The following is a 26,541-nucleotide window of genomic DNA, read 5'->3' as shown; positions in this document are numbered from 1 at the left end:
CCGTGTCCTAACTCACACCCAGTCCCACTCACCCATCACCCCCTGTGCTCACTGCCCCGTGTCCTAACTCACCCCCAGTCCCACTCACCCATCACCCACTGTGCTCACTGACCCGTGTCCTAACTCACACCCAGTCCCACTCACCCATCACCCCCTGTGCTCACTGACCCCGTGTCCTAACTCGCCCCGAGTCCCACTCACCCATCACCCCTTGTGCTCACTGCCCCGTGTCATAACTCACACCCAGTCCCACTCACCCATCACCCCCTGTGCTCAATGCCCCGTGTCCTAACTCACACCCAGTCCCACTCACCCATTACGCCGTGTGCTCACTGACCCGTGTCATAACTCACACCCAGTCCCACTCACCCATCACCCCCTGTCCTAACTCACACCCAGTCCCACTCACCCATCACCCCCTGTGCTCACTGACCCCGTGTCCTAACTCACACCCAGTCCCACTCACCCATCAGCCCCTGTCCGAACTCACACCCAGTCCCACTCACCCATCACCCCCTGTGCTCACTGACCCCGTGTCCTAACTCACCCCGAGTCCCACTCACCCATCACCCCCTGTGCTCACTGCCCCGTGTCCTAACTCACACCCAGTCCCCCTCACCCATCACCGCCTGTGCTCACTGCCCCGTGTCCGAACTCACACCCAGTCCCACTCACCCATCAACCTCTGTGCTCCCTGCCCCGTGTCCTAACTCACCCAGTCCCACTCACCCATCACCCCCTGTACTCACTGCCCCGTGTCCTAACTCACACCCAGTCCCACTCACCCATCACCCCCTGTGCTCACTGGCCCCGTGTCCTAACTCGCACCCAGTCCCACTCACCCATCACCCCCTGTGCTCACTGACCCCGTGTCCGAACTCACCCCGAGTCCCACTCACCCATCACCCCGTGCTCACTGCCCCGTGTCCTAACTCACACCCAGTCCCACTCACCGATCACACCCTGTGCTCACTGCCCCGTGTCCGAACTCACACCCAGTCCCACTCACCCATCACCCCGTGCTCACTGCCCCGTGTCCTAACTCACACCCAGTCCCACTCACCCATCAACCTCTGTGCTCACTGCCCCGTGTCCTAACTCACCCAGTCCCACTCACCCATCACCCCCTGTGCTCACTGCCCCGTGTCCTAACTCGCACCCAGTCCCACTCACCCATCACCCACTGTGCTCACTGCCCCAGTGTCCGAACTCACACCCAGTCCCACTCACCCATCACCCCCTGCCCCGTGTCCTAACTCACACACAGTCCCACTCACCCATCACCCCCTGCCCCGTGTCCCAACTCACACACAGTCCCACTCACCCATCACCCCCTGTGCTCACTGACCCGTGTTCTAACTCACACCCAGTCCCACTCACCCATCACCCCCTGTGCTCACTGCCCCGTGTCCTAACTCACACCCAGTCCCACTCACCCATCACCCCCTGTGCTCACTGATCCCGTGTCCTAACTCACCCCCAGTCCCACTCACCCATCACCCCCTGTGCTCACTGCCCCCGTGTCCTAACTCACACCCAGTCCCGCTCACCCATCACCCCCTGTCCTAACTCACACCCAGTCCCGCTCACCCATCACCCCCTGTGCTCACTGCCCCGTGTCCTAACTCACACCCAGTCCCACTCACCCATCACCCCCTGTGCTCACTGCCCCGTGTCCTAACTCACACCCAGTCCCACTCACCCATCACCCCCTGTGCTCACTGCCCCGTGTCCTAACTCACACCCAGTCCCACTCACCCATCACCCCCTGTGCTCACTGACCCGTGTCCTAACTCACACCCAGTCGCACTCACCCATCACCCCCTGTGCTCACTGCCCCGTGTCCTAACTCACATCCAGTCCCACTCATCCATCACCCCCTGTGCTCACTGACCCCGTGTCCTAACTCACCCCGAGGCCCACTCACCCATCACCCCCTGTGCTCACTGCCCCGTGTCCCAACTCAAACCCAGTCCCAGTCACCCATCACCCCCTGTGCTCACTGCCCCGTGTCCTAACTCACACCCAGTCCCACTCACCCATCACCCCCTGTGCTCACTGCCCCGTGTCCTAACTCACACCAGTCCCACTCACGAATCACCCACTGTGCTCACTGCCCCGTGTCCTAACTCGCACCCAGTCCCACTCACCCATCACCCCCTGTGCTCACTGCCCCCGTGTCCTAACTCACACCCAGTCCCACTCACCCATCACCCCCTGTGCTCACTGCCCCCGTGTCCTAACTCACACCCAGTCCCACTCACCCATCACCCCCTGAGCTCACCGCCCTGTGTCCAAACTCACACCCAGTCCCCCTCACCCATCACCCCCTGTGCTCACTGCCCCGGTGTCCTAACTCACACCCAGTCCCACTCACTGCCCCGTGTCCTCACTCACACCCAGTCCCACTCACCCATCACCCCCTGTGCTCACTGACCCAGTGTCCTAACTCACATCCAGTCCCACTCACCCATCACCCACTGTGCTCACTGCCCCGTGTCCTACCTCACACCCAGTCCCACTCACCCATCACCACCTGTGCTCACTGACCCCGTGTCCTCACTCACACCCAGTCCCACTCACCCATCACCCGCTGTGCTCACTGACCCAGTGTCCTAACTCACATCCAGTCCCACTCACCCATCACCCACTGTGCTCACTGCCCCGTGTCCAAACTCGCACCGAGTCCCACTCACCCATCAGCCCCTGTGCTCACTGACCCGTGTCCTAACTCACACCCAGTCCCACTCACCCATCACCCACTGTGCTCACTGCCCCGTGTCCTAACTCACACCCAGTCCCACTCACCCATCACCACCTGTGCTCACTGACCCGTGTCGTAACTCACACCCAGTCCCACTCACCCATCACCCACTGTGCTCACTGCCCCGTGTCCTAACTCACACCCAGTCCCACTCACCCATCACCCCCTGTGCTCACTGCCCCGTGTCCTAACTCACCCCCAGTCCCACTCACCCATCACCCCCTGTGCTCACTGACCCGTGTCCTAACTCACACCCAGTCCCGCTCACCCATCACCCCCTGTGCTCACTGCCCCGTGTCCTAACTCACACCCAGTCCCACTCACCCATCACCCCCTGTGCTCACTGCCCCGTGTCCAAACTCTCACCCAGTCCCACTCACCCATCACCCCCTGTGCTCACTGCCCCGTGTCCTAACTCACACCCAGTCCCACTCACCCATCACCCCGTGCCCGAACTCACCCCGAGGCCCACTCACCCATCACCCCCTGTCCTAACTCACACCCAGTCCCACTCACCCATCACCCCCTGTGCTCACTGCCCCGTGTCCAAACTCTCACCCAGTCCCACTCACCCATCACCCCCTGTGCTCACTGCCCCCGTGTCCTAACTCACACCCAGTCCCGCTCACCCATCACCCCCTGTGCTCACTGCCCCCGTGTCCTAACTCACACCCAGTCCCGCTCACCCATCACCCCCTGTGCTCACTGCCCCGTGTCCTAACTCACACCCAGTCCCACTCACCCATCACCCCCTGTGCTCACTGCCCCGTGTCCAAACTCTCACCCAGTCCCACTCACCCATCACCCCCTGTGCTCACTGCCCCGTGTCCTAACTCACACCCAGTCCCACTCACGCACTGTGCTCACTGACCCGTGTCCTAACTCACACCCAGTCCCACTCACCCATCACCCCCTGTGCTCACTGCCCTGTGTCCTAACTCACATCCAGTCCCACTCACCCATCACCCCGTGCCCGAACTCACCGCGAGGCCCACTCACCCATCACCCCCTGTGCTCACTGCCCCGTGTCCCAACTCAAACCCAGTCCCAGTCACCCATCACCCCCTGTGCTCACTGCCCCGTGTCCTAACTCACACGCAGTCCCACTCACCCATCACCCCCTGTGCTCACTGCCCCGTGTCCTAACTCACACCCAGTTCCACTCACCCATCACCCCGTGCTCACTGCCCCCGTGTCCTAACTCGCACCCAGTCCCACTCACCCATCACCCCCTGTGCTCACTGACCCCGTGTCCTAACTCACCCCGAGTCCCACTCACCCATCACCCCCTGTGCTCACTGCCACGTGTCCTAACTCACACCCAGTCCCACTCACCCATCACCCCCTGTGCTCACTGCCCCGTGTCCTAACTCGCACCCAGTCCCACTCACCCATCACCCCCTGTGCTCACTGACCCCGTGTCCTAACTCACCCCGAGTCCCACTCACCCATCACCCCGTGCTCACTGCCCCCGTGTCCTAACTCGCACCCAGTCCCACTCACCCATCACCCCCTGTGCTCACTGACCCCGTGTCCTAACTCACACCCAGTCCCACTCACCCATCACCCCCTGTGCTCACTGACCCCGTGTCCTCACTCACACCCTGTCCCACTCACCCATCACCCCCTGTGCTCACTGACCCAGTGTCCTAACTCACACCCAGTCCCACTCACCCATCACCCACTGTGCTCACTGCCCCGTGTCCGAACTCGCACCGAGTCCCACTCACCCATCACCCCCTGTGCTCACTGACCCGTGTCCTAACTCACACCCAGTCCCACTCACCCATCACCCACTGTGCTCACTGCCCCGTGTCCTAACTCACACCAAGTTCCACTCACCCATCACCCCCTGTGCTCACTGACCTCGTGTCCTAACTCACACCGAGTCCCGCTCACCCACCACCCCGTGCTCACTGCCCCGTGTCCTAACTCACACCCAGTCCCACTCACCCATCACCCCCTGTGCTCACTGCCCCGTGTCCTAACTCACCCCCAGTCCCACTCACCCATCACCCCCTGTGCTCACTGACCCGTGTCCTAACTCACACCCAGTCCCACTCACCCATCACCCCCTGTGCTCACTGACCCCGTGTCCTAACTCGCCCCGAGTCCCACTCACCCATCACCCCTTGTGCTCACTGCCCCGTGTCATAACTCACACCCAGTCCCACTCACCCATCACCCCCTGTGCTCAATGCCCCGTGTCCTAACTCACACCCAGTCCCACTCACCCATTACGCCGTGTGCTCACTGACCCGTGTCATAACTCACACCCAGTCCCACTCACCCATCACCCCCTGTCCTAACTCACACCCAGTCCCACTCACCCATCACCCCCTGTGCTCACTGACCCCGTGTCCTAACTCACACCCAGTCCCACTCACCCATCAGCCCCTGTCCGAACTCACACCCAGTCCCACTCACCCATCACCCCCTGTGCTCACTGACCCCGTGTCCTAACTCACCCCGAGTCCCACTCACCCATCACCCCCTGTGCTCACTGCCCCGTGTCCTAACTCACACCCAGTCCCCCTCACCCATCACCGCCTGTGCTCACTGCCCCGTGTCCGAACTCACACCCAGTCCCACTCACCCATCAACCTCTGTGCTCCCTGCCCCGTGTCCTAACTCACCCAGTCCCACTCACCCATCACCCCCTGTACTCACTGCCCCGTGTCCTAACTCACACCCAGTCCCACTCACCCATCACCCCCTGTGCTCACTGGCCCCGTGTCCTAACTCGCACCCAGTCCCACTCACCCATCACCCCCTGTGCTCACTGACCCCGTGTCCGAACTCACCCCGAGTCCCACTCACCCATCACCCCGTGCTCACTGCCCCGTGTCCTAACTCACACCCAGTCCCACTCACCGATCACACCCTGTGCTCACTGCCCCGTGTCCGAACTCACACCCAGTCCCACTCACCCATCACCCCGTGCTCACTGCCCCGTGTCCTAACTCACACCCAGTCCCACTCACCCATCAACCTCTGTGCTCACTGCCCCGTGTCCTAACTCACCCAGTCCCACTCACCCATCACCCCCTGTGCTCACTGCCCCGTGTCCTAACTCGCACCCAGTCCCACTCACCCATCACCCACTGTGCTCACTGCCCCAGTGTCCGAACTCACACCCAGTCCCACTCACCCATCACCCCCTGCCCCGTGTCCTAACTCACACACAGTCCCACTCACCCATCACCCCCTGCCCCGTGTCCCAACTCACACACAGTCCCACTCACCCATCACCCCCTGTGCTCACTGACCCGTGTTCTAACTCACACCCAGTCCCACTCACCCATCACCCCCTGTGCTCACTGCCCCGTGTCCTAACTCACACCCAGTCCCACTCACCCATCACCCCCTGTGCTCACTGATCCCGTGTCCTAACTCACCCCCAGTCCCACTCACCCATCACCCCCTGTGCTCACTGCCCCCGTGTCCTAACTCACACCCAGTCCCGCTCACCCATCACCCCCTGTCCTAACTCACACCCAGTCCCGCTCACCCATCACCCCCTGTGCTCACTGCCCCGTGTCCTAACTCACACCCAGTCCCACTCACCCATCACCCCCTGTGCTCACTGCCCCGTGTCCTAACTCACACCCAGTCCCACTCACCCATCACCCCCTGTGCTCACTGCCCCGTGTCCTAACTCACACCCAGTCCCACTCACCCATCACCCCCTGTGCTCACTGACCCGTGTCCTAACTCACACCCAGTCGCACTCACCCATCACCCCCTGTGCTCACTGCCCCGTGTCCTAACTCACATCCAGTCCCACTCATCCATCACCCCCTGTGCTCACTGACCCCGTGTCCTAACTCACCCCGAGGCCCACTCACCCATCACCCCCTGTGCTCACTGCCCCGTGTCCCAACTCAAACCCAGTCCCAGTCACCCATCACCCCCTGTGCTCACTGCCCCGTGTCCTAACTCACACCCAGTCCCACTCACCCATCACCCCCTGTGCTCACTGCCCCGTGTCCTAACTCACACCAGTCCCACTCACCCATCACCCCCTGTGCTCCAACTCACACCCAGTCCCACTCACCCATCACCCCCTGTGCTCACTGCCCCGTGTCCTAACTCACACCCAGTCCCACTCACGAATCACCCACTGTGCTCACTGCCCCGTGTCCTAACTCGCACCCAGTCCCACTCACCCATCACCCCCTGTGCTCACTGCCCCCGTGTCCTAACTCACACCCAGTCCCACTCACCCATCACCCCCTGTGCTCACTGCCCCCGTGTCCTAACTCACACCCAGTCCCACTCACCCATCACCCCCTGAGCTCACCGCCCTGTGTCCAAACTCACACCCAGTCCCCCTCACCCATCACCCCCTGTGCTCACTGCCCCGGTGTCCTAACTCACACCCAGTCCCACTCACTGCCCCGTGTCCTCACTCACACCCAGTCCCACTCACCCATCACCCCCTGTGCTCACTGACCCAGTGTCCTAACTCACATCCAGTCCCACTCACCCATCACCCACTGTGCTCACTGCCCCATGTCCAAACTCGCACCGAGTCCCACTCACCCATCAGCCCCTGTGCTCACTGACCCGTGTCCTAACTCACACCCAGTCCCACTCACCCATCACCCACTGTGCTCACTGCCCCGTGTCCTACCTCACACCCAGTCCCACTCACCCATCACCACCTGTGCTCACTGACCCCGTGTCCTCACTCACACCCAGTCCCACTCACCCATCACCCGCTGTGCTCACTGACCCAGTGTCCTAACTCACATCCAGTCCCACTCACCCATCACCCACTGTGCTCACTGCCCCGTGTCCTAACTCGCACCGAGTCCCACTCACCCATCAGCCCCTGTGCTCACTGACCCGTGTCATAACTCACACCCAGTCCCACTCACCCATCACCCACTGTGCTCACTGCCCCGTGTCCAAACTCGCACCGAGTCCCACTCACCCATCAGCCCCTGTGCTCACTGACCCGTGTCCTAACTCACACCCAGTCCCACTCACCCATCACCCACTGTGCTCACTGCCCCGTGTCCTAACTCACACCCAGTCCCACTCACCCATCACCACCTGTGCTCACTGACCCGTGTCGTAACTCACACCCAGTCCCACTCACCCATCACCCACTGTGCTCACTGCCCCGTGTCCTAACTCACACCCAGTCCCACTCACCCATCACCCCCTGTGCTCACTGCCCCGTGTCCTAACTCACCCCCAGTCCCACTCACCCATCACCCCCTGTGCTCACTGACCCGTGTCCTAACTCACACCCAGTCCCACTCACCCATCACCCCCTGTGCTCACTGTCCCCGTGTCCTAACTCACACCCAGTCCCACTCACCCATCACCCCCTGTGCTCACTGACCCGTGTCCTAACTCACACCCAGTCCCACTCACCCATCACCCCCTGTGCTCACTGACCCCGTGTCCTAACTCGCCCCGAGTCCCACTCACCCATCTCCCCTTGTGCTCACTGCCCCGTGTCATAACTCACACCCAGTCCCACTCACCCATCACCCGCTGTGCTCACTGCCCCGTGTCCTAACTCACACCCAGTCCCACTCACCCATCACCCCCTGTGCTCACTGACCCGTGTCATAACTCTCACCCAGTCCCACTCACCCATCACCCCCTGTCCTAACTCACACCCAGTCCCACTCACCCATCACCCGCTGTGCTCACTGACCCCGTGTCCTAACTCACACCCAGTCCCACTCATCCATCACCCCCTGTGCTCACTGACCCCATGTCCGAACTCACCCCGAGTCCCACTCACCCATCACCCCCTGTGCTCACTGCCCCGTGTCCTAACTCACACCCAGTCCCACTCACCCATCACCCCCTGTGCTCACTGCCCCGTGTCCTAACTCACACCCAGTCCCACTCACCCATCACCCGCTGTGCTCACTGCCCCGTGTCCTAACTCACACCCAGTCCCACTCACCCATCACCCACTGTGCTCACTGACCCGTGTCCTAACTCACACCCAGTCCCACTCACCCATCACCCCCTGTGCTCACTGCCCCGTGTCCTAACTCACACCCAGTCCCACTCACCCATCACCCCCTGTGCTCACTGACCCCGTGTCCTAACTCACCCCGAGGCCCACTCACCCATCACCCACTGTGCTCACTGCCCCGTGTCCTAACTCACACCCAGTCCCATTCACCCATCACCCCCTGTGCTCACTGCCCGGTGTCCTAACTCACACCCAGTCCCACTCACCCATCACCCCCTGTGCTCACTGCCCCGTGTCCGAACTCACACCCAGTCCCACTCACCCATCACCCCCTGTGCTCACTGACCCCGTGTCCTAACTCACCCCGAGTCCCACTCACCCATCACCCCCTGTGCTCACTGACCCGTGTCCTAACTCACACCCAGTCCCACTCACCCATCACCCACTGTGCTCACTGCCCCGTGTCCTAACTCACACCAAGTTCCACTCACCCATCACCCCCTGTGCTCACTGACCTCGTGTCCTAACTCACACCGAGTCCCGCTCACCCACCACCCCGTGCTCACTGCCCCGTGTCCTAACTCACACCCAGTCCCACTCACCCATCACCCCCTGTGCTCACTGCCCCGTGTCCTAACTCACCCCCAGTCCCACTCACCCATCACCCCCTGTGCTCACTGACCCGTGTCCTAACTCACACCCAGTCCCACTCACCCATCACCCCCTGTGCTCACAGACCCCGTGTCCTAACTCGCCCCGAGTCCCACTCACCCATCACCCCTTGTGCTCACTGCCCCGTGTCATAACTCACACCCAGTCCCACTCACCCATCACCCCCTGTGCTCAATGCCCCGTGTCCTAACTCACACCCAGTCCCACTCACCCATTACGCCGTGTGCTCACTGACCCGTGTCATAACTCACACCCAGTCCCACTCACCCATCAACCCCTGTCCTAACTCACACCCAGTCCCACTCACCCATCACCCCCTGTGCTCACTGACCCCGTGTCCTAACTCACACCCAGTCCCACTCACCCATCAGCCCCTGTCCGAACTCACACCCAGTCCCACTCACCCATCACCCCCTGTGCTCACTGACCCCGTGTCCTAACTCACCCCGAGTCCCACTCACCCATCACCCCCTGTGCTCACTGCCCCGTGTCCTAACTCACACCCAGTCCCCCTCACCCATCACCGCCTGTGCTCACTGCCCCGTGTCCGAACTCACACCCAGTCCCACTCACCCATCAACCTCTGTGCTCCCTGCCCCGTGTCCTAACTCACCCAGTCCCACTCACCCATCACCCCCTGTACTCACTGCCCCGTGTCCTAACTCACACCCAGTCCCACTCACCCATCACCCCCTGTGCTCACTGGCCCCGTGTCCTAACTCGCACCCAGTCCCACTCACCCATCACCCCCTGTGCTCACTGACCCCGTGTCCGAACTCACCCCGAGTCCCACTCACCCATCACCCCGTGCTCACTGCCCCGTGTCCTAACTCACACCCAGTCCCACTCACCGATCACACCCTGTGCTCACTGCCCCGTGTCCGAACTCACACCCAGTCCCACTCACCCATCACCCCGTGCTCACTGCCCCGTGTCCTAACTCACACCCAGTCCCACTCACCCATCAACCTCTGTGCTCACTGCCCCGTGTCCTAACTCACCCAGTCCCACTCACCCATCACCCCCTGTGCTCACTGCCCCGTGTCCTAACTCACCGAGTCCCACTCACCCATCACCCCCTGTGCTCACTGCCCCGTGTCCTAACTCACACCCAGTCCCACTCACCCATCACCCCCTGTGCTCACTGCCCCGTGTCCTAACTCGCACCCAGTCCCACTCACCCATCACCCACTGTGCTCACTGCCCCCCGTGTCCGAACTCACACCCAGTCCCACTCACCCATCACCCCCTGCCCCGTGTCCTAACTCACACACAGTCCCACTCACCCATCACCCCCTGCCCCGTGTCCCAACTCACACACAGTCCCACTCACCCATCACCCCCTGTGCTCACTGACCCGTGTTCTAACTCACACCCAGTCCCACTCACCCATCACCCCCTGTGCTCACTGCCCCCTGTCCTAACTCACACCCAGTCCCGCTCACCCATCACCCCCTGTGCTCACTGCCCCGTGTCCTAACTCACACCCAGTCCCACTCACCCATCACCCCCTGTGCTCACTGCCCCGTGTCCTAACTCACACCCAGTCCCACTCACCCATCACCCCCTGTGCTCACTGCCCCGTGTCCTAACTCACACCCAGTCCCACTCACCCATCACCCCCTGTGCTCACTGACCCGTGTCCTAACTCACACCCAGTCGCACTCACCCATCACCCCCTGTGCTCACTGCCCCGTGTCCTAACTCACATCCAGTCCCACTCATCCATCACCCCCTGTGCTCACTGACCCCGTGTCCTAACTCACCCCGAGGCCCACTCACCCATCACCCCCTGTGCTCACTGCCCCGTGTCCCAACTCAAACCCAGTCCCAGTCACCCATCACCCCCTGTGCTCACTGCCCCGTGTCCTAACTCACACCCAGTCCCACTCACCCATCACCCCCTGTGCTCACTGCCCCGTGTCCTAACTCACACCAGTCCCACTCACCCATCACCCCCTGTGCTCCAACTCACACCCAGTCCCACTCACCCATCACCCCCTGTGCTCACTGCCCCGTGTCCTAACTCACACCCAGTCCCACTCACGAATCACCCACTGTGCTCACTGCCCCGTGTCCTAACTCGCACCCAGTCCCACTCACCCATCACCCCCTGTGCTCACTGCCCCCGTGTCCTAACTCACACCCAGTCCCACTCACCCATCACCCCCTGTGCTCACTGCCCCCGTGTCCTAACTCACACCCAGTCCCACTCACCCATCACCCCCTGAGCTCACCGCCCTGTGTCCAAACTCACACCCAGTCCCCCTCACCCATCACCCCCTGTGCTCACTGCCCCGGTGTCCTAACTCACACCCAGTCCCACTCACTGCCCCGTGTCCTCACTCACACCCAGTCCCACTCACCCATCACCCCCTGTGCTCACTGACCCAGTGTCCTAACTCACATCCAGTCCCACTCACCCATCACCCACTGTGCTCACTGCCCCATGTCCAAACTCGCACCGAGTCCCACTCACCCATCAGCCCCTGTGCTCACTGACCCGTGTCCTAACTCACACCCAGTCCCACTCACCCATCACCCACTGTGCTCACTGCCCCGTGTCCTACCTCACACCCAGTCCCACTCACCCATCACCACCTGTGCTCACTGACCCCGTGTCCTAACTCGCACCCAGTCCCACTCACCCATCACCCACTGTGCTCACTGCCCCCGTGTCCTAACTCACACCCAGTCCCACTCACCCATCACCCACTGTGCTCACTGCCCTGTGTCCTAACTCACACCCAGTCCCCCTCACCCATCACCCCCTGTGCTCACTGCCCCCGTGTCCTAACTCACACCCAGTCCCACTCACTGCCCTGTGTCCTAACTCACACCCAGTCCCACTCACCCATCACCCCCTGTGCTCACTGACCCCGTGTCCTCACTCACACCCAGTCCCACTCAACCATCACCCACTGTGCTCACTGCCCCGTGTCCTAACTCACACCCAGTCCCACTCACCCATCACCACCTGTGCTCACTGACCCCGTGTCCTAACTCGCAACGAGTCCCACTCACCCATCACCCCCTGTGCTCACTGCCCCGTGTCCTAACTCACACCCAGTCCCACTCACCCATCACCCCCTGTGCTCACTGACCCGTGTCCTAACTCACACCCAGTCCCACTCACCCATCACCCCCTGTGCTCACTGACCCGTGTCCTAACTCACACCTAGTCCCACTCACCCATCACCCCCTGTGCTCACTGCCCCGTGTCCTAACTCACACCCAGTCCCACTCACCCATCACCCGCTGTGCTCACTGACCCCGTGTCCTAACTCACACCCAGTCCCACTCACCCATCACCCCCTGTGCTCACTGACCCCGTGTCCTAACTAACACCGAGTCCCACTCACCCATCACCCCCTGCGCTCACTGACCCACATTTGCTCCCGGTTGAGCAACCACTCAATTTCAAAATTCCCATCCTTATTTTGAAATTTCTCCATGGCCCCGACACCCTTCCCGATCTCTGTACCCCCTCCAGCCCCAACACCCTTCCCTATCTCTGTAACCCCCTCCAGCCCAGACACCCCTCCCTATCTCTGTAACCCCCTCCAGCCGCTACACCCCTCCCTATCTCTGTAACCCCCTCCAGCCCCTACACCCCTCCCTATCTCTGTAAGCACCTCCAGCCCCGACAACTCTTCCCTATCTCTGTATCCTCCTCCAGCCCCTACACCCCTCCCTATCTCTGTAACCCCCTCCAGTCCCGACACCCCTCCCTAACTCTGTAACCCTCTCCAGCCCCTACACCCCTCCCTATCTCTGTAACCCCCTCCAGTCCCTACACCCCTCCCTATCTCTGTAACCTCCTCCAGCCCCTACACCCCTCCCTATCTCTGTAACCCCCTCCAGTCCCTACACCCCTCCCTATCTCTGTAACCTCCTCAAGCCCCTACACCCCTCCCGATCTCTCACCTCCTCCAGCCCCTGCACCCCTCCCTATCTCTGTAACCCCATCCAGCCGAAACACCCCTCCCTATCTCTGTAACCTCCTCCAGCCCCTACACCCCTCCCTATCTCTGTAACACCCTCCAGCCCCTACACCTCTCCCTATCTCCGTAACCTCCTCCAGACACTACGCCCCTCCCTATCTCTGTAACCCCCTCCAGTCCCTACACCCCTTCCCATCTCTGTAACCCCCTCCAGCCCCTGCACCCCTCCCTATCTCTGTAACCCCCTCCAGTCCCTACACCCCTCCCTATCTCTAACCTCCACCAGCCCCTACACCCCTCCCTATCTCTGTAACCCCCTCCAGCCCCTACACCCCTCCCTATCTCTGCATCCTCCTCCAGCCCCGACACCCCTCCCTATCTCTGTAACCCCCTCCAGTCCCTACACCCCTCCCTATCTCTGTCACCTGCTCCAGCCCCTACACCCCTCCCTATCTCTGTAACCCCCTCCAGCCCCTATACCCCTCCCCATCTCTGTAACCCCCTCCAGCCCCTACACCCCTCACTATCTCTGTACCCTCCTCCAGCCCCGACACACCTCCCTATCTCTGTACCCTCCTCCAGCCCCTACACCCCTCCCTATCTCCGTAACCCCCTCAAGCCCCTACACCACTCCGTATCTCTGTAACCCACTCCAGCCCCTACACCCCTCCCTATCTCTGCAACATCCTCCAGCCCCTACACCCCTCCCTATCTCTGTAACACACTCCAGCCCCGACACCTCTCCCTATCTCTGTAACCTCCTCCAGACACTACACCCCTCCCTATCTCTGTAACCCCCTCCAGTCCCTAGACCCCTCCCTATCTCTAACCTCCTCCAGCCCCTGCACCCCTCCCTATCACTGTACCCTCCCCCAGCCCCTACACCCCTCCCTATCTCGAACCTCCTCCAGCCCCTACACCCCTCCCTATCTCTGTCACCCTCTCCAGCCCCTACACCCCTCCCTATCTCTGTAACCCCCTCCAGCCTATACACCCCTCCCTATCTCCGTAACGCCCTCCAGCCCCTACATCTCTTCCCTATTTCGGTAACCCCCTCCAGTCCCTACACCCCTCCCTATCTGTATCTTCCTCAAGCCCCTACACCCCTCCCTATCTCTAACCTCCTCCAGCCCCTGCACCCCTCCCTATCTCGGTACCCTCCTCCAGCCCCTGCACCCCTCCCTATCTCTGTAACCTCCTCCAGTCGCGACACCCCTCCCAATCTCTGTACCCTCCTCCAGCCCCTACACCCCTCCCTAACTCTGTAACCCTCTCCAGCCCCTACACCCCTCCCTATCTCTGTAACCCCCTCCAGTCCCTACACCCCTCCCTATCTCTGTAACCTCCTCCAGCCCCTACATCCCTCCCTATCTCTGTAACCTCCTCCAGCCCCTACACCCCTCCCTATCTCTGTAACCCCCTCCAGTCCCTACACCCCTCCCTATCTCTGTAACCTCCTCAAGCCCCTACACCCCTCCCTATCTCTCACCTCCTCCAGCCCCTACACCCCTCCCTATCTCTGTAACCCCATCCAGCCGAAACACCCCTCCCTATCTCTGTAACCTCCTCCAGCCCCTACACCCCTCCCTATCTCTGTATCACCCTCCAGCCCCTACACCTCTCCCTATCTCCGTAACCTCCTCCAGACACTACGCCCCTCCCTATCTCTGTAACCCCCTCCAGTCCCTACGCCCCTCCCCATCTCTGTAACCCCCTCCAGCCCCTGCACCCCTCCCTATCTCTGTAACCCCCTCCAGTCCCTACACCCCTCCCTATCTCTAACCTCCACCAGCCCCTACACCCCTCCCTATCTCTGTAACCCCCTCCAGCCCCTACACCCCTCCCTATCTCTGCATCCTCCTCCAGCCCCGACACCCCTCCCTATCTCTGTAACCCCCTCCAGTCCCTACACCCCTCCCTATCTCTGTCACCTGCTCCAGCCCCTACACCCCTCCCTATCTCTGTAACCCCCTCCAGCCCCTATACCCCTCCCCATCTCTGTAACCCCCTCCAGCCCCTACACCCCTCACTATCTCTGTACCCTCCTCCAGCCCCGACACACCTCCCTATCTCTGTACCCTCCTCCAGCCCCTACACCCCTCCCTATCTCCGTAACCCCCTCAAGCCCCTACACCACTCCGTATCTCTGTAACCCACTCCAGCCCCTACACCCCTCCCTATCTCTGCAACATCCTCCAGCCCCTACACCCCTCCCTATCTCTGTAACACACTCCAGCCCCGACACCTCTCCCTATCTCTGTAACCTCCTCCAGACACTACACCCCTCCCTATCTCTGTAACCCCCTCCAGTCCCTAGACCCCTCCCTATCTCTAACCTCCTCCAGCCCCTGCACCCCTCCCTATCTCTGTACCCTCCCCCAGCCCCTACACCCCTCCCTATCTCGAACCTCCTCCAGCCCCTACACCCCTCCCTATCTCTGTCACCCTCTCCAGCCCCTACACCCCTCCCTATCTCTGTAACCCCCTCCAGCCTATACACCCCTCCCTATCTCCGTAACGCCCTCCAGCCCCTACATCTCTTCCCTATTTCGGTAACCCCCTCCAGTCCCTACACCCCTCCCTATCTGTATCTTCCTCAAGCCCCTACACCCCTCCCTATCTCTAACCTCCTCCAGCCCCTGCACCCCTCCCTATCTCGGTACCCTCCTCCAGCCCCTACACCCCTCCCTATCTCTGTAACCCCCTCCAGCCCCTACACCCCTCCCCATCTCCGTAACCCACTCAAGCCCCTCCCTATCTCTAACCTCCTCCAGCCCCTGCACCCCTCCCTATCTCTGTAACCTCCTCCAGTCGCGACACCCCTCCCAATCTCTGTACCCTCCTCCAGCCCCTACACCCCTCCCTAACTCTGTAACCCTCTCCAGCCCCTACACCCCTCCCTATCTCTGTAACCCCCTCCAGTCCCTACACCCCTCCCTATCTCTGTAACCTCCTCCAGCCCCTACATCCCTCCCTATCTCTGTAACCTCCTCCAGCCCCTACACCCCTCCCTATCTCTGTAACCCCCTCCAGTCCCTACACCCCTCCCTATCTCTGTAACCTCCTCAAGCCCCTACACCCCTCCCTATCTCTCACCTCCTCCAGCCCCTACACCCCTCCCTATCTCTGTAACCCCATCCAGCCGAAACACCCCTCCCTATCTCTGTAACCTCCTCCAGCCCCTACACCCCTCCCTATCTCTGTATCACCCTCCAGCCCCTACACCTCTCCCTATCTCCGTAACCTCCTCCAGACACTACGCCCCTCCCTATCTCTGTAACCCCCTCCAGTCCCTACGCCCCTCCCCATCTCTGTAACCCCCTCCAGCCCCTGCACCCCTCCCTATCTCTGTAACCCCCTCCAGTCCCTACACCCCTCCCTCTGTAACCCCCTCCAGTCCCTACACCCCTCCCTATCTCTAACCTCCACCAGCCCCTACACCCCTCCCTATCTCTGTAACCTCCTCCAGCCCCTACACCTCTCCCTATCTCTGTAACCTCCTCCAGACACTCCGCCCCTCCCTATCTCGGTAACCCCCTCCAGGCCCTACACCCCTTCCTATCTCTAACCCCCTCCAGCCCCTACATCCCTCCCTATCTCTGGAACCCCCTCTAGGCCCTACACCCCTCCCTATCTCTGTAACCCCCTCCAGCCCCTACACCCCTCCCTATCTCTGTAACCCCCTCCAGCCCCTACACCCCTCCCTATCTCTGCATCCTCCTCCAGCCCCGACACCCCTCCCTATCTCTGTAACCCCCTCCAGTCCCTACACCCCTCCCTATCTCTGTATCCTCCTACAGCTCCTGCACCCCTCCCTAGCTCTGTAACCCCCTCCAGCCCCTACACCCCTCCCTATCTCTGTAACCCCCTCCAGTCCCTACACCCCTCCCTATCTCTGTAACCTCCTCCAGCCCCGACACCCCTCCCCATCTCTGTAACCTCCTCCAGCCCCTACATCCCTGCCTATCTCTGTAACCCCCTCCAGTCCCGACACCCCTCCCTATCTCTGTAACCCCCTCCAGCCCCTACACCCCTCCCTATCTCTGTAACCTCCTCCAGCCACTACGCCCCTCCCTATCTCTGTAACCCCCTCCAGCCTCTGCACCCCTCCCTATCTCTGTAACCTTCTCCAGCCCCTACACCCCTCCCTATCTCTGTAACCTCCTCCAGCCCCTTTACCCCTTCCTATCTCTGTAACCCCCTCCAGCCCCTACACCCCTCACTATCTCTGTAACCTCCTCCAGCCCCTACACCCCTCCCTATCTCTGTAACCCCCTCCAGCCCCTACACCCCTCCCTATCTCTGTAACCCCCTCCAGTCCCTACACCCCTCCCTATCTCTGTAACCTCCTCCAGCCCCTACACCCCTCCCTATCTCTGTAACCCCCTCCAGTCCCTACACCCCTCCCTATCTCTGTAACCCCCTCCAGCCTATACACCCCTCCCTATCTCCGTAACGCCCTCCAGCCCCTACATCTCTTCCCTATTTCTGTAACCCCCTCCAGTCCCTCCACCCCTCCCGATCTCTGTATCCTCCTCCAGCCCCTGCACCCCTCCCTATCTCGAACTCCCTCCAGCCCCTACACCCCTCCCTATCTCTGTAACCCCCTCAAGCCCCTACACCCCTCCCTATCTCTGTAAACCCCTCCAGCCCCTACACCCCTCCCTATCTCTGTAACCCCCTCCAGCCCCTACACCCCTCCCTATCTCTGTAACCTCCTCAAGCCCCTACACCCCTCCCTATCTCTAACCTCCTCCAGTCCCTACACCCCTCCCTATCTCTGTAAGCTCCTCCAGCCCCTACACCCTCCCTATCTCTGTAACCCCCTCCAGCCCCTACACTTCTCCCTATCTCTGTAACCTCCTCCAGCCCCTGCACCCCTCCCTGTCTCTGTAACCCCCTCCAGCCCTCCCTATCTCTGTAACCCCCTTCAGTCCCTACACCCCTCCCTATCTCTAACCTCCTCCAGCCCCTACACCCCTCCCTATCCCTGTAACCTCCTCCAGCCCCGACACACCTCCCTATCTCTGTACCCTCCTCCAGCCCCTACACCCCTCCCTATCTCCGTAACCCCCTCAAGCCCCTACACCACTCCGTATCTCTGTAACCCACTCCAGCCCCTACACCCCTCCCTATCTCTGCAACATCCTCCAGCCCCTACACCCCTCCCTATCTCTGTAACACACTCCAGCCCCGACACCTCTCCCTATCTCTGTAACCTCCTCCAGACACTACACCCCTCCCTATCTCTGTAACCCCCTCCAGTCCCTAGACCCCTCCCTATCTCTAACCTCCTCCAGCCCCTGCACCCCTCCCTATCTCTGTACCCTCCCCCAGCCCCTACACCCCTCCCTATCTCGAACCTCCTCCAGCCCCTACACCCCTCCCTATCTCTGTCACCCTCTCCAGCCCCTACACCCCTCCCTATCTCTGTAACCCCCTCCAGCCTATACACCCCTCCCTATCTCCGTAACGCCCTCCAGCCCCTACATCTCTTCCCTATTTCGGTAACCCCCTCCAGTCCCTACACCCCTCCCTATCTGTATCTTCCTCAAGCCCCTACACCCCTCCCTATCTCTAACCTCCTCCAGCCCCTGCACCCCTCCCTATCTCGGTACCCTCCTCCAGCCCCTACACCCCTCCCTATCTCTGTAACCCCCTCCAGCCCCTACACCCCTCCCCATCTCCGTAACCCACTCAAGCCCCTCCCTATCTCTAACCTCCTCCAGCCCCTGCACCCCTCCCTATCTCTGTAACCTCCTCCAGTCGCGACACCCCTCCCAATCTCTGTACCCTCCTCCAGCCCCTACACCCCTCCCTAACTCTGTAACCCTCTCCAGCCCCTACACCCCTCCCTATCTCTGTAACCCCCTCCAGTCCCTACACCCCTCCCTATCTCTGTAACCTCCTCCAGCCCCTACATCCCTCCCTATCTCTGTAACCTCCTCCAGCCCCTACACCCCTCCCTATCTCTGTAACCCCCTCCAGTCCCTACACCCCTCCCTATCTCTGTAACCTCCTCAAGCCCCTACACCCCTCCCTATCTCTCACCTCCTCCAGCCCCTACACCCCTCCCTATCTCTGTAACCCCATCCAGCCGAAACACCCCTCCCTATCTCTGTAACCTCCTCCAGCCCCTACACCCCTCCCTATCTCTGTATCACCCTCCAGCCCCTACACCTCTCCCTATCTCCGTAACCTCCTCCAGACACTACGCCCCTCCCTATCTCTGTAACCCCCTCCAGTCCCTACGCCCCTCCCCATCTCTGTAACCCCCTCCAGCCCCTGCACCCCTCCCTATCTCTGTAACCCCCTCCAGTCCCTACACCCCTCCCTATCTCTAACCTCCACCAGCCCCTACACCCCTCCCTATCTCTGTAACCCCCTCCAGCCCCTACACCCCTCCCTATCTCTGCATCCTCCTCCAGCCCCGACACCCCTCCCTATCTCTGTAACCCCCTCCAGTCCCTACACCCCTCCCTATCTCTGTCACCTGCTCCAGCCCCTACACCCCTCCCTATCTCTGTAACCCCCTCCAGCCCCTATACCCCTCCCCATCTCTGTAACCCCCTCCAGCCCCTACACCCCTCACTATCTCTGTACCCTCCTCCAGCCCCGACACACCTCCCTATCTCTGTACCCTCCTCCAGCCCCTACACCCCTCCCTATCTCCGTAACCCCCTCAAGCCCCTACACCACTCCGTATCTCTGTAACCCACTCCAGCCCCTACACCCCTCCCTATCTCTGCAACATCCTCCAGCCCCTACACCCCTCCCTATCTCTGTAACACACTCCAGCCCCGACACCTCTCCCTATCTCTGTAACCTCCTCCAGACACTACACCCCTCCCTATCTCTGTAACCCCCTCCAGTCCCTAGACCCCTCCCTATCTCTAACCTCCTCCAGCCCCTGCACCCCTCCCTATCTCTGTACCCTCCCCCAGCCCCTACACCCCTCCCTATCTCGAACCTCCTCCAGCCCCTACACCCCTCCCTATCTCTGTCACCCTCTCCAGCCCCTACACCCCTCCCTATCTCTGTAACCCCCTCCAGCCTATACACCCCTCCCTATCTCCGTAACGCCCTCCAGCCCCTACATCTCTTCCCTATTTCGGTAACCCCCTCCAGTCCCTACACCCCTCCCTATCTGTATCTTCCTCAAGCCCCTACACCCCTCCCTATCTCTAACCTCCTCCAGCCCCTGCACCCCTCCCTATCTCGGTACCCTCCTCCAGCCCCTACACCCCTCCCTATCTCTGTAACCCCCTCCAGCCCCTACACCCCTCCCCATCTCCGTAACCCACTCAAGCCCCTCCCTATCTCTAACCTCCTCCAGCCCCTGCACCCCTCCCTATCTCTGTAACCTCCTCCAGTCGCGACACCCCTCCCAATCTCTGTACCCTCCTCCAGCCCCTACACCCCTCCCTAACTCTGTAACCCTCTCCAGCCCCTACACCCCTCCCTATCTCTGTAACCCCCTCCAGTCCCTACACCCCTCCCTATCTCTGTAACCTCCTCCAGCCCCTACATCCCTCCCTATCTCTGTAACCTCCTCCAGCCCCTACACCCCTCCCTATCTCTGTAACCCCCTCCAGTCCCTACACCCCTCCCTATCTCTGTAACCTCCTCAAGCCCCTACACCCCTCCCTATCTCTCACCTCCTCCAGCCCCTATACCCCTCCCTATCTCTGTAACCCCATCCAGCCGAAACACCCCTCCCTATCTCTGTAACCTCCTCCAGCCCCTACACCCCTCCCTATCTCTGTATCACCCTCCAGCCCCTACACCTCTCCCTATCTCCGTAACCTCCTCCAGACACTACGCCCCTCCCTATCTCTGTAACCCCCTCCAGTCCCTACGCCCCTCCCCATCTCTGTAACCCCCTCCAGCCCCTGCACCCCTCCCTATCTCTGTAACCCCCTCCAGTCCCTACACCCCTCCCTCTGTAACCCCCTCCAGTCCCTACACCCCTCCCTATCTCTAACCTCCACCAGCCCCTACACCCCTCCCTATCTCTGTAACCTCCTCCAGCCCCTACACCTCTCCCTATCTCTGTAACCTCCTCCAGACACTCCGCCCCTCCCTATCTCGGTAACCCCCTCCAGGCCCTACACCCCTTCCTATCTCTAACCCCCTCCAGCCCCTACATCCCTCCCTATCTCTGGAACCCCCTCTAGGCCCTACACCCCTCCCTATCTCTGTAATCCCCTCCAGCCCCTACACCCCTCCCTATCTCTGTAACCCCCTCCAGCCCCTACACCCCTCCCTATCTCTGCATCCTCCTCCAGCCCCGACACCCCTCCCTATCTCTGTAACCCCCTCCAGTCCCTACACCCCTCCCTATCTCTGTATCCTCCTACAGCTCCTGCACCCCTCCCTAGCTCTGTAACCCCCTCCAGCCCCTACACCCCTCCCTATCTCTGTAACCCCCTCCAGTCCCTACACCCCTCCCTATCTCTGTAACCTCCTCCAGCCCGACACCCCTCCCCATCTCTGTAACCTCCTCCAGCCCCTACATCCCTGCCTATCTCTGTAACCCCCTCCAGTCCCGACACCCCTCCCTATCTCTGTAACCCCCTCCAGCCCCTACACCCCTCCCTATCTCTGTAACCTCCTCCAGCCACTACCCCCTCCTCCATCTCCGTAGACGGGAACCCCCTCCAGCCTCTGCACCCCTCCCTATCTCTGTAACCTTCTCCAGCCCCTACACCCCTCCCTATCTCTGTAACCTCCTCCAGCCCCTTTACCCCTTCCTATCTCTGTAACCCCCTCCAGCCCCTACACCCCTCACTATCTCTGTAACCTCCTCCAGCCCCTACACCCCTCCCTATCTCTGTAACCCCCTCCAGCCCCTACACCTATCTCTGTAACCCCCTCCAGTCCCTACACCCCTCCCTATCTCTGTAACCTCCTCCAGCCCCTACACCCCTCCCTATCTCTGTAACCCCCTCCAGTCCCTACACCCCTCCCTATCTCTGTAACCCCCTCCAGCCTATACACCCCTCCCTATCTCCGTAACGCCCTCCAGCCCCTACATCTCTTCCCTATTTCTGTAACCCCCTCCAGTCCCTCCACCCCTCCCGATCTCTGTATCCTCCTCCAGCCCCTGCACCCCTCCCTATCTCGAACTCCCTCCAGCCCCTACACCCCTCCCTATCTCTGTAACCCCCTCAAGCCCCTACACCCCTCCCTATCTCTGTAAACCCCTCCAGCCCCTACACCCCTCCCTATCTCTGTAACCCCCTCCAGCCCCTACACCCCTCCCTATCTCTGTAACCTCCTCAAGCCCCTACACCCCTCCCTATCTCTAACCTCCTCCAGTCCCTACACCCCTCCCTATCTCTGTAAGCTCCTCCAGCCCCTACACCCTCCCTATCTCTGTAACCCCCTCCAGCCCCTACACTTCTCCCTATCTCTGTAACCTCCTCCAGCCCCTGCACCCCTCCCTGTCTCTGTAACCCCCTCCAGCCCTCCCTATCTCTGTAACCCCCTTCAGTCCCTACACCCCTCCCTATCTCTAACCTCCTCCAGCCCCTACACCCCTCCCTATCCCTGTAACCTCCTCCAGTCCCTACACCCCTCCCTATCTCTGTAACCTCCTCCAGCCCCGACACCCTCCCTATCTCTGTATCCTCCTCCAGCCCCTACACCCCTCCCTATCTCTGTAACCCCCAGCAGCCCCGACACCCCTCCCTATCTCTGTAACCACATCAGCCCCTACACCCCTCCCTATCTCTGTAATCTTCTCCAGCCCCTACAACCCCCACCCGAGATGTCTGCGCTCCTCAAATTCTGCCCTTTTGATCATCTCTGATTATAATCGCTACACCATCGGTGGCCGTGCCATCTGTTGCCTGGGCCCCAAGCTCTGGAACTCCCTCCCTAAACCTCTCTACCTCTCTTTCCTCCTTCAAGACGCTCCTTAAGACCTACCATGTTCTATACTTGCTTTGGAGGCAGTTCAGAGAAGGTTCACTCGGTTGATTCCGGGGATGAGGGGTTGACTTTTGACGAAAGGTTGAGGAGGTTGGGCCTCTACTCATTGGAATTCAGAAGAATGGGAGGTGATCTTATCGAAACGTATCAGATTATGAGGGGGGCTCGACAAGGTGGATGCAGAGAGGATGCTTCCACTGATGGGGGAGACGAGAACTAGGGGGCACGATCTTAGAATAAGGGGCCGCCCATTTAAAACTGAGATGAGAAGGAATTTCTTCTCTCAGAGGGTTGTAAATCTGTGGAATTCTCTGCCTCAGAGAGCTGTGGGAGCCGGGACATTGAATATATTTAAGGCGGAGATGGACAGTTTCTTAACCGATAAGGGGATAAGGGGGCGGGCAGGGAAGTGGAGCTGAGTCCATGATCGGATCAGCCATGATGGTATTAAATGGCGGAGCAGGCTCGAGGGGCCGAATGGCCCACTCCTGCTCCTATTTCTGATGTTCGAAGACGCTCCTTAAAACCGACCTCTTTGACCAGGGGCTGGTGAACCTGTGGAATTCTCTACCACAGAAGGCTGTGGAGGCCGAGTCACTGAATATATTTAAGAGGGCGAGAGATAGATTTCTAGACACAAAGGGCATCGAGGGGTATGGGGAGAAAGCAGGAATGGGGTACTGAGGGAATGATCAGCCGTGATCTTATCGAATGGTGGTGCAGGCTCGAAGGGCCCAATGGCCTGCTCCTGCTTTCTCTGTTTCTAAGCCTTGACCTAATTTGTTCTTCAGTGGCTCGGTGTCAAATTTTTTTAAAATCGCAGAACACTCCTGTGAAGCACCCAGGGACAGCTCACGACGTTCACGGCGCTACACAAATGCAATGTTGTTGTTGACGTACCTGGCGATGGCAGAGGTCGCGACCCGCTGGCTGACCAGCGGCAGGCCTGCGAGTAGCTGGGGGTCTTGATGCGGCTGCAGGGCAGGGGTCGGGGAGGGGGCAGGGGTCCGGCTTTCTGGCCCGGGGCAGGGCGCTCGGGCGACCGAGGCTTGGCCCGACATTCCGGCCAGACCTTTCCGGCAGGTTCCGCCGGGTCGTTCGCGTCTGGAAAAAGGGAAAAAGAAAACAAGGTTTACGAAGAGAGAGAGGGAAAAAAAAAAAAAAAAAAAAGGCCCCAATTCGACGACTCGCGACATCAAACACTAATCAGAATCGGCCTCCGATCTTGCGTTGCCGTTAACGACCCCCTCACCCCAACAGGCCAAAAAGATCCCTGAAGTAGCACGCCAGGTGGATAAGGTGCTGAAGCAGACATACGGGATACTTGTATTGTACGCCTTGGCTAATAAAGGCAAGAGCAGTGGGGGCTGTTATGGTTGAACTGTATATAACACTGGTTAGGCTACCACATTATCGGAACGATGTGATTGCACTGGAGAGGGTACAGAGGAGATTTACCAGGATGTTGCACTGGAGAGGGTACAGAGGAGATTTACCAGGATGTTGCACTGGAGAGGGTACAGAGGAGATTTACCAGGATGTTGCACTAGAGAGGGTACAGAGGAGATTTACCAGGATGTTGCACTGGAGAGGGTACAGAGGAGATTTACCAGGATGTTGCACTGGAGAGGGTACAGAGGAGATTTACCAGGATGTTGCACAGGAGAGGGTACAGAGGAGATTTACCAGGATGTTGCACTGGAGAGGGTACAGAGGAGATTTACCAGGATGTTGCACTGGAGAGGGTACAGAGGAGATTTACCAGGATGTTGCACTGGAGAGGGTACAGAGGAGATTTACCAGGATGTTGCACTGGAGAGGTTACAGAGGAGATTTACCAGGATGTTGCCGGGACTGGAGAATTTTAGCGATGAGGAAAGATTGGATAGGCTGGGGTTGTTTACTTTGGAACAGAGGAGGCTGAGGGGAGACCTGATTGAGGTGTATAAAATGATGAGGGGCCTGGATAGAGTGGATAGGACGGACCTGTTTCCCTTGGCAGAGGGGTCAACCAGCAGGGGGCGTGGATTGAAAGTAATTGGGGGGAGGTTTAGAGGGGGTTTGAGGGGAAATGTCTTCACCCAGAGGGTGGTGGGGGTCTGGGGGGGAACTCACTGCCTGAAAGGGTGGTAGAGGCAGAAACCCTCACCACATTTGGATGTACACTTGAAGTGCCGTAACCTGCAGGGCTACGGACCCAGAGCTGGAAAGTGGGATTGGGCTGGGTAGCTCTTGGTCGGCCGGCACAACACGGACATGATGGGCCAGAATGGCCTCCTTCCGTGCTGTCCGTTTCCGTGATTCTATGTCGTGAGTTGCAATCAGCTGAGGGAGTCGCAGAGGGATTTGCCAGATTTTTCCTTGTCCCTGGGATTATTTTATTTCTCTGTGGAGACGAGTGGGGTGCGGGAAAGAGAGGAGAAATGGTATGCCCTGATGTCCCAGCCAATGTGTGTAGAGCAGATTCTTCACGAAGCAAAACAGAAAGAACTCCCTTTCCCACCTTGCCTTTCAACCACGTCAGGACATCTGAAAGTGCCTCACAGCCAGTGAAACACTTTCTCCGGTCACTGTTGTAACGCGGCACCCAACTCGCGCACAGCAAGCTCCCACGCACAGCAAGCTCCCACGCACAGCAACGTGATGATGAGCAAGATCATCTGTTTCAAGTGATGTTGGTTGACGGATAAATATTGGGCCCGGGACACCGCCCCCCACCCCCCCCGCTCTTCGAAAGAGTGACCTTGGGATCTTTTATATCCACCAGAGAGGGAAGACGGGGCCTCGGTTTAACGTCTCATCTGAAAGACACATCTTAAAACCACGACCTTATGACCCAAAGGCAAGAGAGCGAAATCCACCGAGCCGTGACTGTTGCAATATGTTGAGTTACAGGCTGGAATCTAATCGAGGGGTTCGGGGGTTTATATACAATAACAGATACCCGGGAGTGAGTTACAGGCTGGAATCTAATCGAGGGGTTCGGGGGGTTTATATATAGAATAACAGATACCCGGGAGTGAGTTACAGGCTGGAATCTAATCGAGGGGTTCGGGGGGTTTATATATAGAATAACAGATACGCGGGAGGTTGGGATTTAATGCACAAGGCTATATATGGGGAAGGGGGAGTCCCTGCCTGGAAGTGGACAGCTCTTCACGTACCTGCCGTACTCGGGCTGTGCACGATAGTGTGGTTGGAGCCATCATCCCTGCTGTTGGCTTCGCTCTCCCAGGCGGGTGGGTGGTATTCCAGGATCTTGCAGCGGTATATGC

At 60.0% G+C, this 26,541-nt stretch overlaps 1 protein-coding gene across 1 annotated transcript in view; it reads right to left on the bottom strand.

Annotated features, from left to right (window-relative positions):
• Positions 1–26,535, bottom strand: part of LOC139250204 (histone-lysine N-methyltransferase 2B-like) — a 44,316-nt gene extending 17,781 nt beyond the window's left edge. The window contains exons 1-2 of the mRNA XM_070872698.1: positions 26,431–26,535; positions 24,167–24,370 (exon numbers count right to left, since the gene is read on the bottom strand). The gene's annotated coding sequence lies outside the window, so the exon portion shown is untranslated. The remainder of the gene's footprint in view (positions 1–24,166; positions 24,371–26,430) is intronic.
• Between the last annotated feature and the right edge of the window lie 6 nt (positions 26,536–26,541).

This window comes from Pristiophorus japonicus, unplaced genomic scaffold (genome assembly GCF_044704955.1).
Source record: "Pristiophorus japonicus isolate sPriJap1 unplaced genomic scaffold, sPriJap1.hap1 HAP1_SCAFFOLD_350, whole genome shotgun sequence".
Taxonomy (NCBI): Eukaryota; Metazoa; Chordata; class Chondrichthyes; family Pristiophoridae; genus Pristiophorus; species Pristiophorus japonicus.
The sequence above is the reverse complement of the archived record's forward strand: the minus strand, read 5'-3'. Positions and strand labels throughout refer to the sequence as shown.